The sequence below is a fragment of the Nycticebus coucang genome, chromosome 14, assembly GCF_027406575.1.
Source record: "Nycticebus coucang isolate mNycCou1 chromosome 14, mNycCou1.pri, whole genome shotgun sequence".
Taxonomy (NCBI): Eukaryota; Metazoa; Chordata; class Mammalia; order Primates; family Lorisidae; genus Nycticebus; species Nycticebus coucang.
In genome coordinates, this window is record NC_069793.1 from 29,283,591 (window position 1) to 29,303,462 (window position 19,872).

Sequence of the window (19,872 nt, forward strand, 5' to 3'; positions counted from 1 at the left end):
CTAAACTCTGCAGAGGAGTAAACTCAAGGCTGGGAATATTCAGTGTCCAAAGCCACATGACCATTCAGGGTAACCTTTGAGATGGGACCACATCTGTTAACTTCCTAGTCTGTGCTCTTTTATAAGACACTGGGATTCTGTATTTCAAAGAAATATAATGATGAATTCCTGCAGTAAATTGTAAGCAAATTACTGCTCACTCCCCAAAAGACCATGTATGAGAAAAATATGTTGATTAAACCTGGGTTATTTTAATCCTAGCTTTGCAAATTACTAACCTTGAACCCAGGGTATGTGGTTTAACCTGTCTTCACCTCCATTTCTTCTATAAAATTGGCTCGTAATGTTTATCTCCCTATACCTAAGTGTGTGCTGTGCATACTGACTTCCTTCCAAGATCATAGTATGGAAGGAGAGAAACAAAGAGTAACTTTATGGTGGAGAAACCTGGCGAACACTGCCTTGGCTGGGTGATCAAGGTTAACATCATCAGTGACAAGTTGCTAAAGCAATGCTTGCTGTGTTGTGCCAAGAATGGGTTTGACCTCTGTGATCTTCCTCCCCCAAACACATAACCCTGCTGTCTTAGTCTCTTTGGGTTTCTATAACAAAATACCATAAACTGGGTGGCTTATAAACAACAGAAATTTGTTTCTCACCAGAAACAGGAGTTTGTTTCTTCCCAGCTCTGGAGGCTGGGAAGTCCAAGATCAAGGCACTCAAAGATTTGGTGTCCTGTGTAGTCCTGCTTTCTGGTTCATAGATGACTCTCTTCTCATTGTGCCCTCTCAGTGTGAAAGGACAAGCAGAGAAGAAAGGACTGGCTTGGGTCTCTTTTATAAGGGATCTGCTGTAATCACCTTCCCCAAACTCTGCCTCCTAAAACCATCACCTTTTGGGAGAGAATTTCATCATACTAATTTTAGGGGGGACATAAATATTCAGACCATCGCTCCCAGTCTAATCATGACTAAAGTATCAGAGAAATCCCAACTGATAGACATTCTACAAAATACCTGACTGGTTTTTTTCACAACCGTCAAGGTCATCAAAAACAAGAGTTTGAGAAATTATCACAGCCAAGAAAAGCCTACAAAGACATGATGAATGAAAGTAATGTGCAATTCTGGATGGGATCCTGAAGCCAACAAGTAGATATTAGGGAAAAAGTGAGGAAATCTGAATAAAGGATGGACCTTAGTTAATAATAATGTATAAATATTAGATCATTAACTGTGACAAATACACAGTGCTAATGTAAGTTATTAGTGATAGGGAACTGAGTGTGGAGCATATGGAAATTCTCTGTACTATCTTTGCAATTTTGCTTTAAATATAAAAATATTTTAAAAGAAAAAAGTTTATTTAAAAAAATAAAAAGGAATAAGTATTGGCATGTAAGTAAGAAAATAACTTTGGGAAGAAGGTATCCATGAATATTTTATACTTCATTAAAAGGAAACTGATTATCAAACTTAAATTCAGTTATTTTCAGTAACGAAGCACTAGGGACATACCTGTGGGCCTGAAAACTTGAGCTGAAAGTGCTAAGGTAGATTGTCACCGTAAGTGACATTTTGGGAAAACAGCCTTCTTGATTCAGCTTATGAGATAGTGCCCGAGAAGCTTTCCTAAATTTGATCTATCTAGTATTCAACTTCAGTTGTAGCCAGAATTTGTTGACCATTAGCTTTATAGGAAGGTTGGACATTTTTTATGTTTTTATTAGATGATTGTATCCAAAGTATTCTAATTTGTTCTCTCTAACACAAATTAACCAGAATAGTACTGCACACTTGTACATTCTTTTTTTTTTATGGTCTTTGAAATCTGGTGTGTATTTTGCACCTTCCATGCATTGCAATTTGCACGAGCTGGATTTCAAGAGCTCAATAGCCCCATGGGTAGTTCTAGACCAGCAGTTCTCAACCTGTAGGTCACGACTCCTTTGGAGGTTGAATGACCCTTTCACAGGGGTCGCCTAAGACCATCCTGCATATCAGGTATTTACATTATGATTCATAACGGTAGCAAAATTACAGTTATGAACTAGCAATGAAAATAATTTTGTGGTTGGGGGTCACCACAACATGAGGAACTGTATTAAAGGGTTGCAGCATTAGGAAGGTTGAGAACTGTTCTAGATCATTTTTGTATCAGAAAGGGCACAATCATACACGTACATATATGATTATAATCTCTGAGTTTTCTATTTTTTTTACATTTATTTATTTATTTATTTTGAGACAGAGTCTCACTATGTTGCCCTCAGTAGAGGGCTGTGGTGTCACAGCTCATAGCAACCTCAAACTCTTGGGCTTGAAGGATTCTCTTGCCTCAGCCTCCCAAGTTGCTGGGACTACGGGCGCCCACAACAACACCTGGCTATTTTTTTGTTGTAGTTGTCATTGTTGTTTAGCAGGCCCGGACTAGGTTTGAACCTGCCAGCCCCGGTGTATGTGTCTGGCACTCTAACCACTGAGCTATGGGTGCCGAGCCCTCTGAGTTTTTTAAAAGAAACTCAGGTGCCCATATTGTTCTCTCTTTACTATCAATGTATTTGAGGACCATGCCACTTCACAGGCAGGTGTCTGGGGACTAGACACAGTTGGGGTGCAGTTGTATAAGGGTGCTTAGGACCACCTTGCCCACACCTGAGTTGGTTCCCTCCTTCCTCCATTGCACAGATACCGTTGAGAGCGCACACTGTGCCAAGCCTGGCTAGGCGCTGGGACAATGGTGACTGAAAAACGGACGGGTCTTCTGACTTCACAGAATTCCCACCCTAAATGAAAGGTTAATTGTAAAAGGAGCTGAGTGCTCTGTAGTGGTGTATTAAGGGTGAACTGGGCAACGAGGGACTGAATTTTCTGTAGAGATAATACGAACAATAATAAAATGGATTAAAAGTTGTGCTGCTTTTCATTATCGCCATGCACCTGCAATTCTAAACCATGTCAGTGATAAATACTTGAAGGAGTCCAGAATATGTCATTGTAGCATGAAAATTATTTCGAGCTGAAGGCACTTGGTTCCTGAAATTCTTTATCTGCCTAAAAGCAGAGCCTCCCCAAAGAATTTGATTGTTATAAATCCCTTCCCTGGCAGCAACTTGGGAAGACTGACTCTTATCAATGGAGATGAGAAATCAGCACCATACCCAAACTGACATGGTCACAAAACCATACTAGCTCTTATCTCTTCCCCTAAGGGCCCATTAATCTTTACAAAAAGTCATTTGCTTTTGCATAAGCGCCCTTACTCTTCTTTTCTCCTACTAAGATGGCATGCAAGCCCCAGTTTCTAACCACCTCTATGAGTCACATTTGTTTGTGAACTCCAGTGAGTGTGTAATTAAGTTTGCCTTTTCTCTTGCTAATTTGCCTGATATCAGTTTAATTCACAGGCTTCTGAGCTTAAGAGGGTAGAGGACAAGTTTTTTTCCTTCTCCAACACACACCTTACAGGAAGACTTTTTAAGCACTCAGATCCCTGTGCCCCACACTAAGCCACTCTGCCAGGACCTCTGGAGAGCTGACTTAGGCATCTGAATATTTAAGGAGCTCCCTGGGTGAATTTGAAGTCCAACCAGGTTTCGAAACTCTTGATCTAGACCAGGAATAGCAAATATTGTTCTTCTGTCATGCTGGTTGGGAAGGACTTTGAGACCTTGATAGAAACTGTTACCACCCAACTGGGTTCTTTGCCTGCTGCACTGGGGGAGCCAACATACTGAGAGAGTAGGGATTACAGTGGAGAAATAGTTTAAAACTGTAGGGCACTGAGCAAGGAGATGGGAGGAATTTCTCAAATCCATCTCTGAGAATTTTGGAGCCAGGGTTTTTAAAAATAGTTTGGCAAACCAAGGGCTAGGGAACTGGGTCTGCTGATTGGCTGGGGATGAACTCACAGGGTTGGGAAGCAGAAATTGTCTTCTTGCACTGAGATGGTTCCTGGATGGAGTGTCACAGGACCTGTGAATCAGTTCCCAAGTACGGCCAGTGGTCTGGTTGGCAAAAGTTGGTCCCCCTACTCCCACCCCAATGTAAAGTCTGGAAAATATGTCAAAGACTAATCTTAGGTTTTATAATAGGGATGTTATTCATACTACATAGAAGCAATTAGGGAAGTTACAAGTTTAGACAGTCAGGGATATGTGACTCCTAAGCAGTAAAGCAATTACAAGGAGACAAGAGATGAGACAATGCCTAGTTAACTCTTAGGTATGCCTGTACTTCTGTAGAAATCAGACTTCTACCATAGTTCTTGTCTTATATCCCCACATTGCTTTAATATAAGTGGTTTCAAAACAAGTACAGTCATGTGTTACTTAACCATGAGGATATGTTCTGTGAAATGTGTCCTTGGCGATTTCACACTTGTATGAACACTATAGAGTGTGCTTACCCAAATCTAGATGGTGTAGCCTACTACACACCTTTATAATAGAGATGTTATTGGGATAGCCTATTGATCCTAGGCTACCAAGCTTTACTGCATGTTACAACATTGAATATTGTAGGCAATTGTAATAAAATGCGAAGTATTTGAGCATATCTAAACATAGAAAAGGCACATTAAAAATATAGCATTATAATCTTATGTGACCCCTGTGGTATATGTGGTCTGTCCTTAACTGAAATGAAAGATGTCTGCCAGGGATGGCAGGGTGAGGAGGCTGAGAGTAACTGTGTGCCAAAAGTGTCATGTATCTGCCATCCTTATAATTCTTAAAAATTTTAATAGCTTCTGTTCTTATTCCTTGGGTCCTCTTCTTTTCCTTCCTTTTATCAAAATTTTGATAATTTTAGCAAATCGTCAAATAAATTTACACCCTTCCCATTGAGTCACCCACACTTCCTCGGATGTCAAGAACAGATGCTGAAGAGCCAAGAGTCATCGTCTACATTTGTCCACTGGGCTTTTCCTTTGTGCTTGTTTTTCCATTCCTTCCCTTTAGAGTTTTGGAAGAATCTTCAGTAGTCATACATTCTAACTTTAAAACAAAAGTATATCTGGCATTAGCAATAAAAGAAGACAGTTCAATTGTGGTTATTATTGCATTCCTTTTCTTTCTCATTCATTCAGCTATTATTTTTGAGCACTTAGCTAGGGTACAGTCCCCATGCTGCTTGGCATTTGGGAATTAAAGCTAAGTAGTGCTGGCTGGTGATGCCCGTGTCTCCAGCCCTGACCCAGGGCCTCTTTGGAGCCAGGATGCTAGGTCCACTCAACTGTCTGGATGCCAGCCACTGCTCCAGCTTACTCGGGGTAGGTCTCGTTCAGGTCTCAGGTGCTGAAGCACCTTAGAAGTCACAGTCAAGATTAATAGGAGCAAGCATCTTGGCAGCAATCTAACAGCAGCAGTCAGTAGGGGAGCGCGGATCAGCCATCCTCTGAGCAAGCAGCAGAGCCAATGGAGCAGCCCGACTAACTGCTCCCGAAGCTATTTATAGAAGTAATCCCGCAGCTGCCTGGGCCGCAGGTGCGGAGACTGCTAACCAAAGATGTATGTACTTTCGTCGTCTCGTGCGTCTCACTAACGCGAGCCAATGATGTTAAATCCCCTCCTCAATCCTTTATTTCCAAAGTATTTCTCACAGGTGCCTCCTACAAAGTAGAAGACAAAATGCCTGCCCCTGGGAAGTTCTAAAACATAAGACCTAGAGTCCTATGAAATAAGTATGGGTTAAATGCTGTGATAGGAGGTGCTGAGGGAGCACAGAGTTCACTTCCATCTGGAAGAGACGATGAAGGTGTGTGATCGTATCCCTGCCCCTTACCCCATTTTTTGGTAACGTTTTAAAACATGACATATTTTCCAGACTCTACTACTCATTCACTGAGATGTTAAACAAATAACTACTGAGCACCTCCTGTGTGCCAGGCTCTGACCAGGCATCTAGGACGTGTCCGTGAACAAAACCAAGACTGCTGCTCTTGCGGGGCTTGTATTACAAGAGAAGGATGAAATGAGAAGTAGATGGATGTGTCAGACGGGATGAACATAGAAGACCTACTAGCTGGTAAAGTGAGGTGGGAGAGTGTGGGTGGAATAAGACTTGTTTCACTTCTGTATCTTCAGGGAAGGTGAAACCTGCCTCATCCTGCCCAGCTGGGACTGATCTACCTTAGGAAGCAGGCCCTATGCCCTAACCTGGATATCAGGCAGGCGTACTTGGAAAAGAGCTTTTCTTGATCTTGTGGATCATATAAACTCTTTCTCACTAGGAGAGGAGTGTGAGGATGGGTTGTAGAGGTGGTGGCAGCAGTGGGCATGGAGAGGTGGTGGTGGCAGTATTGGGATGGAGAGGACAGAAGTTCCTGCTCTGAAGCCTAGAGAAAGGCAGAAAAAGGGAAAGAAAGCCTCTTTTAGTCTAAATCAGAAAAGGTTTCAGAGAGATGAAGAGTTAGATGATGAGGAATAATTCACTAGGAAGCTAGAATCAGAGGGAGTCTTAGTCCAAGGAACAGCGTATGCTGAGGCATGAGTTCTGCAAATAATAGTTTTACCCCTATCACATAGATGAGGAACGGCACACATCCCTTATGCCTGCCTCGCATCCTCCTGGGCCCACCATTTATTCCAGCTATGGTTGCAGCAGCCAGTTTGGTGTAGGTGTAACCTCACCACCCCTCCCAGGGTCTGCCTCTCACCTGTCTTACTCTGCACCTCAGAAGTTCTCTAACAGGGGAAGCCTGCAGGAGCTTGTCTGGTCCTTATGTAGGCATGATCCAGGAGCAGGTGTGAGTAGGTATGTCTGTGAGGAGAATGGTGTTCATGAAGACCTGTCCCCTTTTCTGTCCCTTGTGCATTCAGTGTGGCCCCAGAGGGTCCCTGCACAATTGAGCCCTGCACAAGTTGTAGACATTGGTGGCCAACTCTAGAATATCCCCTTCTAATGACTTTTCTTATCTTTTTTTTTTTTCTTGGTTCTTAATCCTTTCATTGTCTAAACTACCTGCATGAAAGCTCTTGACCATATGATGCTGGAGGAACCCAGGCTAAGGACAGAAATTGCAGTTCAAAAAAGAGCAGTAAGGATACCAAGAAACCACACATGGTACACAGTGGAAAAGGAACTCAAACCCGGGCTTCAGCCAAAAACCAGTCCTTTCTTCCTCCCATTAGGATATCTTTCTTTTCTGCGTGTTAGTAATAAAATGTACCTGTATTCACTGGCTCTTGTAAGGAAAAGGTCTAAAATAAACCGGGAGTAGAAAAGAATAAGATATTTTGTAAAGTTTGAATGACATGAGCTTTACATTTGGTAACTGGTTTCCTTGGAATTTTGAGAGTCATCGTCATCAATGGTTGAATTTGGAAAGCTTTTCAAAATACTGGTTTTGGAATGCTTTCTTTAAAATTATTTGATTTGGAATTTATTTCATGTGGTTTTCATAACACATAAGTAGTTTTTTAAAGGCAGTATGAGCCTATTTGATTTCAAACTGTTTTTTGATACCAGACCACTTAGGCAAAATATTTTTGTAACATTTTTATATTTATTTAAAAATTAAAGAATTTTAATCCAAACAATTTAAAACTCTTTAGAAACCTATTTATCTGAGTACCCAGATTTCTGGGTGAGTTTCACTCTATTTAACTTCAAAACACTTAGTCCAAATAGCTTGGATCTGAGTCAGATTTCCAAGCTGTGTACTTTCAGAATGGTTCATCAAGATAAAATGCAAAGATATATGGACCATTTCATTATCCCAAAACATTGGTTTCTCATCATGTAAATAGGAGCCTAGGCAATAACTTCACATTGGTGCAAAATAAGCTACATATTTTTAAAATTAAAACATCTGGGTAATGTGCAAATGGTTTAAAATGTTTTCTTCATCAATAATATGGAAAGTATTTAGCAAAACTTTCAACCCATAGTACTGTAACAGTGTGGACTGTGGATCCTTGGGACATAACCAGCACTTTATAGATGAGTATTTTTTTTTTTTTTTACTTTTATTACTGCTTGTAATTCTCACAACAACACTGTGAGGTATACACTGTATTATCCCTTTTAAAAAAGAATACCCATGATTTGAAAATCATGGTTTTAAATATCTCACCTGAGGTCTTAATGTTACTAAAGGGCAGAATAGGTTTAAAGACTCAGTTGGGCTCCATATCTCAAGCTCTTAACCATGGTACTCTTTACCTTGTCCTCAATATTCATAACTTTAACTTACGGAAGCAATTTTTGTTGTCTAGATATCCCCTCCTTCTAGGCTCTATTGCAGTAGTTCTTAACCAAAGAATTACTGTGCACCTGCGATCAGTTGCCAGCTATGAGTAATTTGCCATTAGTAACAAAACACTGATATGAGCCAATGATTTATTTTATTTTATTTTATTTTTGTTTTTAAAACTGATAGTTTTATTTATTTAAGATTTTTCTTTATTTTATTAAGTCAAATACACATAGATGAATACATTCATGCATATGTGGGTTAACAATGTTTTTTTAATACAATTATTAAAAAATTTTTAATTTTTTTAATACAATCTGATGTGGTTAGATCAAACCAATCAATGTAGCTTTCACCTCATTTACTTGATTATTGTGCCAAAACATCTATGTTCTATACTTGACAGATTTGACTTGTACCGTTGTCATATGCTCTATAGCTGTGGTCCCGCCATTTATTCTCCCTCTGTCAAACCTCCCCTCTCCCATCCCTTCCCACTCCATTTCTCTCCTTCATATGAGCCAATGATTTATGTTGAGAAATTCGAGTGGATTCTGGATGATCTGTAAAGTCATATTACTACCACACATTTCTATTCAATGTATTCTTCTTGGGTGGGGGAAAAGGGGGGGAATGCACAATTAGACAAGGAATTGCCAAATCCAGATAAAAGGAAGTCCCTTTAACATCCTGTATGAGAACGACCCTTAGCCAAGAATTGAGTGATCTACATGTGGTTACTCTAAGCTCAAGCTGGAGCTAAGGGAGTAGTAATTTAGAGGTGTATCACTCACCAGTGATAGCTACCTGCGGGACACAATTTGAAAGGTTGAGGGTTAGGAGGGGGAGGAAGAGAAATAATCCTTCTGCATAGTAACAGGAAGGACTAACTTCTTTATGTGAGACAGGATCATACATTAAAAATTACAGAAAAAAGAAAATATTTCTCCTTATAAGATGACTTTCCTGATTCTGAAGTTGCTGTTTGCCTTTGAAAATGTGAGAGGGTGGCTTTGCGCCTGTAGCACAGTGGTTACAGTGCCAGCCACATACACCGAGGCTGGCAGGTTCAAACCTGGCCCAGGCCTGCTAAACAATGACAACTACAACAAAAAATAGCCGGGTCTTGTGGTGGGTGCCTATAGTCCCAGTTACTTGGGAGGCTGAGGCAAGAGGATCACTTAAGCCCAAGAGTTTGAGGTTGCTGTGAGTTCTGACGCCAGAGCACTCTACCCAGGGCAACAAGGTAAGACAGTCTCAAAAAAAAAAAAAAAAAAATCATTTGTTTTCTCACAACTGTGTTACATTTGCCCCTTGTAGATAAGGAAACAATGTCCCAGGCTCCTAAATTAGAACTTCATTAAAATAAATCGTCATGGAGACGTACATCTTAACTGCTAGTGAAACTGCCAGTGAGGGCTTTTCTACCAGAATTAAACTATTTTGCCTCGGACTTGGTATAAATCTGTTACGTTAAGTGAAGAATGAAAACACTTATGCAAACAATTTAGCCTTCAAATACGATTTTCCTTGAAAATTTCATCCAATGAAGGCAAAGAATCTTTTCACTTGCATTTTCTCCAAACTGCTTTTGCGTTTTATGTTAATCAAACCATTGCCTGGGTGAAATGACACTGGGGAGGCGGGGGTGTTGAGATATTTGCGTAGTGGGAAAAATTGTAATTTAATAAATGAAATGGCTGGCTGCCTATCTACCTTCCAGGGGAAGAGCTATTTTGATATTTTTAAATTTTACCATATTTATATTATAATTTAGTTTTAGGAGCATGTGGTTCTCCTGTGAAGAAAATCACCTGATGGACTTTTTGGGTTTAGAAAGGTGATAACCCCTCACCCCCACCCCCGGCTGAATCTGGACAGCGAAGCATGAGTTGGTCTGGACGTAATGTCCTAGGAGTTAGGGACAGCCAGCAGCAGAAGCGGAGTGCAGACCATCTCCTGAGAGAGAGGAGGACCCCAGGAAGAAGGAACAGTGAGGAAATGCCTCTTAGCAGAGAATGGCTGACAGATTTTAGGGGAGAAACGCCAAATATTTACTTTTGAAAATGTGTGGTTGTAGGTGTGTTTGTTTTGCTTTGTAAAGGAAATATAGAGAACATAAATTATATAAGGTAACAGAACCTAGGGGCAATCTGAAGTGTGGGTGGGGAGCCAGACCGCATTTGTATTTTTATCGGAGGTCCACCACTTCCTGGCCACGTGGTCGTCCCTTCTCTGGGCTTCAATCCCCCCAACTTCAGAGTGAGGACATCCAGAGGGGAATAACCGAGTTACCTCTGTAAAGAGTTAAGAGAGGATTTGGCCTATAGTAAACTAGCACCTTATAAGCACTATATTTATATCATTATTAAATATTTTAGAAAAGCTTCTCTTAACTACGCTTTGTCCCCAGGCTACTCTTTCTTTGATCCCCTTTGCAGCAAAACTCATTAAAGCATTGATCATTTCCGTCTCCCTTCCTTTCCTCACATTCTCTCTTTAACCAGTGCTTCTCAAGCTTTCTTTTTTCATTAGTGTCCCCCACTAAGAGCCTTTTTTTAACCACCTCCTCCCAGCCACGAAATTTTAATCCTGCAGGTATACTGTAGAGCGTTTGTGTGCTGTCTACACTCACTACCTCGGTGATCTCTGACACGGCTGAAGTTCATTTATAGATCAGTGACTCCTGCCTTCACAGCTCCACCAAACTCTCTGTTTGACTCTGGACTCACATACTACGCATTAGCGACTCACTAGTGTCTCCACTTGAGAGGCTAATAGATCTCCCCACATCAACATGTCCAAGATTTAACTTTTGACATTTCTCCCCAAACCTACCCTTTCATGGTTATCTCTCTCTGTACATTTCACCCAACCTACCAACCCGTTAGGAACAGCTGCTGCCAGTGTACATTGAGAATCTTGCTGCCAGCTTGCTGGGAGCCACTATCCGCTGAATTACTATGTTCACCCCTACCAGGCTCCCTGCTGTAGTCTTGTCTGGCTATAGTCTATTAGCGACCCAGCAGCCTGAATGTTTCTATTAGAAGACAAGTCAGATCACATTACTCCTCTGCTTAAAGCCCTCCAGTGGCTCCACATCCCCCTCTGAGAAAACCTGAGTCCTGATCATGGCTTTTGTGGCCTTGCCTTCTGACCTCTGAGCCTCCTGCCCCTCTTTAGCCACGCTGGCCCCTAGGCTGCTCCTCTAACACCCCAGGGGCACTTCTGCCTCAGGGCCTTTGCAAGAGGTGTTCCTTGTCCCTGAAATGCTCTTCCTCCCTTCATCCTCCCGGCTCCTCTCCCCTCCTTCAAGACTTTGCTCAAAGGCTGCCTTCTCCATGAGGCTTCTTGTCCGCCTATTTAAAACTGTGTCTCTCCCAGGCCATGCACTCCTGAGCTCCCTTACTGGTTCTATTTTTTCATAGCTCTTACTCTCTTTTAGGATACTATGTAGTCTACTTATTTGATGTTTATTTTGTCTCCCATGGATAAAATAAAACTTGGGAGGGCAGCAACTTTTGTGTGTTTTGTTCACTGTTGTATCCCAAGTACTTAGAGCAATGCTGAGGTCTGAGTAGGCACTCCATCAGTATTTGCTGGATCAGTGAGATTCTCCCTACCACCCCAACTCCATGCTTGTCACTGTAGCATCTGCTTCCAGGGATGCTCTGTGCATACGCAAGCACATGAGGTTAGAATCCAAGGCAGTTTGTTTTGCTATGCTGTAATTTTGTTGCTTATAACCTTCAGTAAAAGTTTGCTACATGGACAGTGCCTATGGCTCAGTGAGTAGGGTGCTGGCCCCATATACCAAGGGTGGCAGGTTCGAACCCAGTCCTGGCCGAACTGCAACAACAAAAAAATAGCTGGTCGTTGTGGTGGGTGCCTGTCGTCCCAGCTACTTGGGAGGCTAAGGCAAGAGAATTGCCTAAGCCTAAGAGCTGGAGGTTGCTGTGAGCTGTGATGCCACAGCACTCTACCCAGGGCCATGAAGTGAGACTCTGTCTCAAAGAAAAAAGCAAATGCATCATGGAATGGGGAGAAATAATTCAACAGAAACACAAAATCTGGGTATGAGACAGCCAGAAGAGAAACAGCGGATTTGGAGAGAATCCTCAGCATTACCTGGGCAATGATACTGATTCTGGTTGCCTGTTCATTTACTGTCCTATCTGGATGATAAATGGAAGGGCCACACCATCCTCCTGAGGCTGGGAGACATGTTTAGACACCAGCTGTTTTGATGAGGATCCAAGAATTGCCCTGATGCTTCATTTCATTATGCAGATGAAAATATGACCGGGGTCAAATTCTCAACCAGCGTCTCGGTTTCTACTTCTTCCTCCCCCTCCCCCCCTTTTTCCTTTTGCTTTTCATCATGCTTAAGGAGACAGTCTCTGTTCTTTCAGTTCTGATGGCTGAGACCAAGGGTGCCCCAAGGGTGGAGGAGGATGAGAGGCTGTGGAGCTGGACGACATCCTTCATTCTTCAGGCTCCTGCCCTGCTGGGTCCAGACACAGGCTCCACTTTTCTTCTTTTCTTGTTGATGCTGGGAATGAAAACGCTGGGACTCCGACTCCAGCCGCAGGGTTGGCTCTCAGGGGATTTCCCAGCAGCACCAGGACATTTCCTTCTGGCTGAAATGCCTGAGATTGTAGGTCTGGAACATGTATCAGTGGGGTAATGTCTGGAGAGAAGGGGCCGAGAACATGCAAACACCGGCTGCCATGGCAACCACTAGAATAATAAACAACTTCTTTTTCCCTAGAAAAATGGTAAGAGTTTGGCCTTGAGGCAACATTTGGAAGGGAAATATGTAATACACAAGTTAGATCTCTTATTTGGCTTGATTTTTTTTTTTCTCTCCTAGGCTGAAGAGATTTGTTGAGTGCTTCATGGGGCAAATGGAGGCCATTATACATTATTGAAAACCTCATACACCTTTCTGGACTTTTTCTTTAAGCAAAAGTAATTCAGAATGTGAGCACTGCAAAGTCAAAATTACTTTTCCTGCTTCTCATACTTACTGGGGTAGCCACTACTATAGGAACCGTCATAAAATTCCTCCTTACCACATACAAATGTACGACTAACTGGTTTGGATTTCTCTGTTTGTTATTAAGTGGGTGGGACTTGGTAGGGTGTGTTCAGTAATTGGTACAAATATTTCCCTAATGCTTACTTTAAATGTGCTCGAATGAGTTCCCTTTTCAATCTCTTGAAGGCATCTTGGATCAGTAACACCTGATCATTGTCAAGTATTAAAACATCCAGTCCAGTAAAAGTAAGTCTTCATCTCTCATCCAGTTCACAGTTTTTATTTTGCAGGGGGACAGAGTCTCATTCTGTCACCCTGGGTAGAGTGCTGTGGCGTCCTAGCTCACAGCAACCTGAAACTCTTGGGCTTAAGCAATTATCTTGCCTCATCCTTCTGAGTAGCTGGGACTACAGTCACTTGCCACAATGCCTGGCTATTTTTAGAGATGGGGGGTCTCACTCTTTCTCTGGTTGGTCTCTAACTCCTGAACTCAGGCAATCCTCCTGCCTTGGCTTCCCAAAGTGCTAGGATTAAAGGCATAAGCCACTGGGCTCAGCCTGAGTTCACAGTTTCTTTTCTGCCACCCCTTTCCCAACACCTCTAACCTCACCTTAGTCCTGACTCACTGGGGAAGGAGGTGGGGATGGTGACATGATCTGTTCTCCATTTGCACCCTGTTGACCTTTGTGGCTTTTGGCCCCTCAAAGTTGGAGAGAGGGAATCAGAAGGAAAAAGCAGTATCTTAGTGGACCTACATGTTGTCATCTGGGTACCCAGTACCCCTGTGAAGCTGGACAAGGCTCTTCAGGACAACCTCATCTGTACCATTTGACAAGCTTATTGCTCTCCAAACTAGAGCCCCACCTCAGAGAGTACACCCTACTTGCCTCTGGGCCCCACTCACTTCCCTGAGAATTCATTTGGCCCAGCTATCCCTCAGATTAGGGCAAAATGTCACCAGCTTTGGTCCCCACCCATGCTTTGGGGCCCCCTGCTCCTTCCTTGGCCTGTGCTCTCCCACTGGGTGAGAACATGGCAGTCCACGAGGAGGTTCTTTGGGACCTCATCACAGGTAACAGAATTCTCTGCTTTAATAGCCTCAGACCTGCTTCCAAGGCCCTGTTATTTTCTTCCCCAGGATCACCTGGTCTCATTCCAGGTGTGTACACTGGTAGGCCTGCGGGGTGGTCAAGAGTGCAGCTTGCTGGGGCTGTAGATGGAGTGCGGTATGTATGTGCTATAATCCAGCCAGGGGTGGGACAAGGGAAGCTTGGTAGGGCCAGCTCTCATCTGGAGTGAACTCCAAGGATTATGAGACTCCTCTATTGGAATCCAGTTTTTTTGGTCATTCTAAAGATGTATTTGTCAGGATAGAACATGTTTTATGTAGCTTGAGTTATACGTGGAAGTCTTTAGACATAGGTATGTAAGCCTCTATTTGTACTCTTGTTGTAGGCCCTGGAAATATTCAGGGTGGCCAGGACTGACCTAGAAGAAAAGACAGGCCACCTTGACACCCAATCTTGAACTTACAGGTGGGTTCTGCCACCGTCCTCATTGTTCTCCCCAGCATTGCAGGTAGCTCCAGCCAACCACCTATCTTTATATTCTCTAGGCTAGAGGTAGGTGTTTCTGTTTCCCTGTTCAGGCCTCTGAAACTCTTGGGAGTACAGTTCAGATTGTCCTGGAACTCCTTAGTGCCCTGCTCAGGTAGAAGCACCAGGGGGTGGGCTTATATTTTCTTCCAGGGCACTATAAACTGAAGGGCGAGATGTAGCTGTCTCTCCTGGCAGACAAACTCAGACTCCATGAGTAATTCTCCTAGGGAGCATGCCCTCGCTTTGATGGGGTAGGGAAGAGAAACACAATTGTGCTCTCAATGCCTGTGAATTTCCTTCAAGAGAAAGGATCTCAACCTTTTCTTCTAGACTCCTTTGGTGGGGGGGTGAGGGGACTTGATAGTGCATTCATCTTCCTTGAGTGGATGAGTCTAGAACTTTTCCTTAGCATCTGTAAGTTCTGGTTACTTATTGTTTTCAGCTTTGTACATTAGCAGAACTCAAAGGCAATGAATAGGGAAGGCCCCATCTAGTAATCTGTTACACGTACACATATACTCACTTATAGTCCTAAACTTAGCTTTAAATTTGCATGACAGTTTCTGCAGTTTTTCTACAGCTACATAATGTCTCATATGGCACATGTGGCTATACCCTAATTTATTAAGCTGTTTTCATATTGATGATTATGTAGGTGGGGTTTTGATGTTAGAAGTAATGCTGCAATGAGCAATCCTTTAACATATATCCTTGTGTCCTTATGTAAATAGTCTCATAGTGTGATTGCTGAGCCAAAGGGTATGTGCATTTCACATTTTGATAGGGAAAGCACATTTTGTGTTTTGATAGATAGACCCAAATGTTTGAAACATTGTAGCCATTTATAATCCTATTTAAAGTTCTGGGAATGCTCTTTTTTCCAAACCTTTGCCTACACTGAATAGTATCAAGCTAATCTAATCTGATCTATTCTAATCTAATTGGTGAAAAATTATACCCCATTTCTATTTTAATTTGCATCCCCCAGATTGCTAATGAAGTTGAACATCTTTTCATACATTTATGTGTCATTTGTAATTCTATAAATTACGTTTATATCCTTTGATATATTTAGAACTCTTTGTTCTTTAGTCATAATAACTACTTGACTATAAAACATGTTGCAAATATTTTCTCGCCATCTGTTATTCTCTGATGCTTTTATCAAAAAATAGATTCTTGAAGATTATTCTTTCTTGAATTGACTTAAGATTATCGAAAGGTTACTGTCTCTGGAAAACAGAGTAATGGATGGTATTCATCCAAAGTAGCCTAGCTGATATAACAAATTATCCTCACATTTCTGGAACTTAAGTAAAAGTTGTTTTTCACTTTTGTAATAGTCTGAAATGAGTGTTTGTGGTTGGCTCTTTTCCAAGTGACTTATAGACTTTGAACGCTTCTGTCTCAGCTCTGCCCTCCTCTAGATTCTTGAAGTCTTCTCCATTTAGCTGGCAAACAAGGACAGAGAAAGATAGCAGGATCTCTTTGCTGTTTCGTGGGTAAGGCTTGGAGGTGGCATGCATGAGTTCCCCCATATTCCACTGGCCAGGGCACATTTTAGACGAATACAACCAGGAGCTTGTAGGACAAGGTGACACACAGCAGGCCTGTTCCAGTAAGATGAGCAGGTAAGCCTCTGGGCAAACGGACTTAACTTCTCCAAGTCTCCTGGTGTGATTGAAGGAAGCCTAGTAGCTTTTGGGAAGAGTGCATAGGGCAACCCTCACTGAAGAATTTTCAAAACACAGAGACTCATTTGATTTCCTAAGAATCATAATTCCATTGAACTGAAGTCATGACTCCATCTGCTCCTTCTGTAACAAGATTTAAAGTCTTCTTCAAAGTGACAGTGGCTTCTTCTGAACTCCTTTATAAGAGTAATTGTGGGAGAGAAGCTCAAATGTGGCAGAGATAATTTTCTGGCAGAACTTTTTCATTCAGGGAAGTCACCGTAGGCTGTGGCAGCTTGAGGAAGGGTCTATGTTTTGCTCATTTTAATCTTGTTGTTGTTGTCATTGTTTCTTTGTTTTTAAGGCTAATCAAGAGAAGCAATGAGAGTTGAGAAGGAACAAAGGAACCTGCGACTGGTAGTGATCAACTAGTTTTAAACACCACTGCCCTGGCACTAGCCATCACCATGTTTTGGGTGTCTATTGGGTGATAGCAACTAGAATGAATGGATAAATCTGGAGCTGTTCCCCATGTCCTTGCTGGATATACCCAGGGCTAAGAAACAATCCTAGATGAGGGAAGCTCCCAACATCACCCCACAAATTGGTACTTATTATCCTATTTTATTACACTCTAAATCCCACCTTGTTTCTTACCTTCTTCATTTGACGGGGATTTTGAGATTGATCCTTATTCCTAGATATAAATTATTATTTCAGACTGATGTACGATATTTCATTATATTTTTATACCAGTTCTCTAGAGACAGATCTCTGGCTGCCTTTAACAACTTACTCCAATTCCTAGTTACCACCTTGCTCAAAGTACATTCTTGTATGTGTTTTCAAAAATGCAGTCTGGCCTGACTTGTTTTGTGCTTGCTCAGATGGTTTCAAGTATTAATAATCCATTGCTTTCCTAACAAGTTTTAAAGTTTTCCCCCAAGCAGATAATAATAGTTCCTGCTTCATGGGGTGCTTAAGGGTGTAAATGAGATCACGTGTATGAAGTGCTTAGCACATTATCTGGTAAACAGAAAATTCTCCATAGATGGGCTTGAGCTCTGCCAAGCCCAGAACACATTAGGCCTTTAATAAATACCACTTACAATAATGAATGTTTGATTACCTCTGTTGCTCTGGGGTCTACTTCTCCATAAATCTAGGTCCCAGAACATTTAAAACATGAGGTAATCAGAAGATAGTAATTACGATTGTCACCGTTAATCCTCCAAAATTATTCCCCTTTTACAGATGAAGCCAAAACTCAGAAAGGTTATGCATCTTGCTTATGATCATTCAGCATAGTTGTAGCAGAACTGGGGCTCAAACCCTGGACTAAGTCCAAAGCTTTTTGTGTTTAACTCTTGCTATTCCCAGGAAGTAGGCTCAGATTATTATTACTCAGCAACAACAGTTTTTATTTTCTGTGTGGATAATAAAGAATTCAAGATCCAATTAACCTTTACTGTGACCTAACATACACCATGTTCTCCCACGACCATTTTTAGGGCACATTTGTTCAAGTTACTAAAAGATGCCCCCTTTGGGTAGCTGCAGGTATGGTCAGTGGAAGCTGGGCTGGATTCTGAGCTTCACTTTTCCCCCAGCCTGGGCACCTGTGTGCAACACACAACCTGCCCAGGTGTATTCCATGCCCTGGGAACTTATAGCATCGAATTTATTTCTCCCCATCAGACCTATGGTGCAAGTACAGGGCTGTGACATTTCCAAGGTTACACAGATTTCAAAGCATAGATCCAATGTTCAAATTGGAATCCTTTGACTTCAAATCCAGAGACTGGTTAAGTATCCAGGCAGTCCCTGAGTCACAAACATCCCACTTACAGACCACTCACACTTATGAATGGGGGCTATTACAGGTAAATAGGTAAATTTACAAGTTCCAGCTTACATACAAATTTAACTTAAGAACAAACCTACAGAACCTATCTCGTTCATAGCCCAGGGACTGCCTGCAAAGCAGAGTAATTTAATGGGAGCTCACGGGAGGAAAGGCTGGTCTTGAATTCAGAAATCATTGGGTAGAACCTGCCCAGTTTGACTACTACTACCCTCATGACCCTCTTGCTTTCATGCAGTCACCTTCCTGGGAGTGAAAGACCTGGTCCCTACTGGGCACTGCAGAGGAGACAAAGTTGCAGGCAGGCTAAAGCCCTCTGGTGAGCACTGGAGCTGTGGAATGTGGCTGCTGGAGGGATGTTCATTACACATGTGAATTAGAATAGGCAGGGTTTCGGGTTTCAGTGCATAACTGGATTCCCTTATAGGAGACTAGAATATATACCTGTACAGAGTGGCTGGAGCTCAACCAAGAGCCAGCAGATCCTGCCATTGGCTGAGTGGAGCCGGACGGACTGTTGGGTGCTGCGGTTAGGATGCTGGGCTCCAGAGAAAGTCACCTTGGGGCCACCACCTGTCTTGACACTCACCAGCAAACCTCTTAGAGCCTCGGTTTCTTCATCTTCTCCCTTCTTCTATGACTTTTTGAGCCTTTTGGAGACTGAGTTTACAATTTTCCTGAGAAGTCCTAAAGTTAATTCAGGACCTTTCATTCTAGAATGTTGTTCTAAAGCACTGGGAATTTTTTTTTTTTTTTTTGTCAGCAGGGGAGATGTCTGTTTTGATGGGCTATTCTCAGTCTACTCTTTAAAGATATTTCCTTTCTTGTAATGCTGGGGGCATTTCCCCCTCAAACAACTGTGCTAGATGCTAGATATTATGCTAATATTTTCTATTTGAGAGAATTTATATATAACGGGAAGCAGACTAAGAAACATGCATGTATTTATTTTTATTTTTTAGAGACAGAGTCTCACTCAGTTGCACAGGCTGGTGTGCAGTGGGGTGATCATAGCTTCCTGTAGCCTCAAACTCCTGGGCTCAGGTGATCCCCTCACCTCAGCCTCCTGAGTAGCTGGGACTATAGGTATATGTGACTGCACCTGGCTAAGTTTTTTATTTTTTATAGGGACAGGATTTTATGATATTCTGGCTAGAAATAAGCATTTAAAATTCGTGTACAATAAGAGCTAAAATAGGCACTTACATGCTCTGGAGGATTCAGAGAAGACTTCCTGGAGGAAGTGATGTCTAACTTGAACCTTGAAGGATGAGAAAAAGTGGAGTGGAAAGAGTTTCAGGAGGAAGGAGCAGTCTGCAAAGAGGCCCAGAGCATACAAAGCCAGCTTCTTTGAGGAGGAGAAAGACTAGAAGAGGAAAGACCCTACATTGTATTTTAGCCACTTTAATGCATTTGGACTTTATCCTGGGAACAATAGTAGGCCAGGATGGATTTTGAACAGAGGATTAAGCTGCTCTGCAGTTGAGGAAGAGAGACCAC

At 42.1% G+C, this 19,872-nt stretch overlaps 1 protein-coding gene across 4 annotated transcripts in view; it reads left to right on the top strand.

The window, feature by feature from the left end:
* PAMR1 (peptidase domain containing associated with muscle regeneration 1) overlaps positions 1–19,872 on the top strand; it is a 161,292-nt gene that overhangs the window by 42,506 nt on the left and 98,914 nt on the right. Inside the window, exon 1 of one of the 4 annotated variants that reach the window (XM_053561155.1) lies at positions 14,755–14,772. The exons of the other annotated variants lie outside the window; for them this stretch is intronic. The gene's annotated coding sequence lies outside the window, so the exon portion shown is untranslated. Of the gene's footprint in view, positions 1–14,754; positions 14,773–19,872 lie in introns of those variants that run through there. 4 annotated transcript variants of the gene reach the window in all.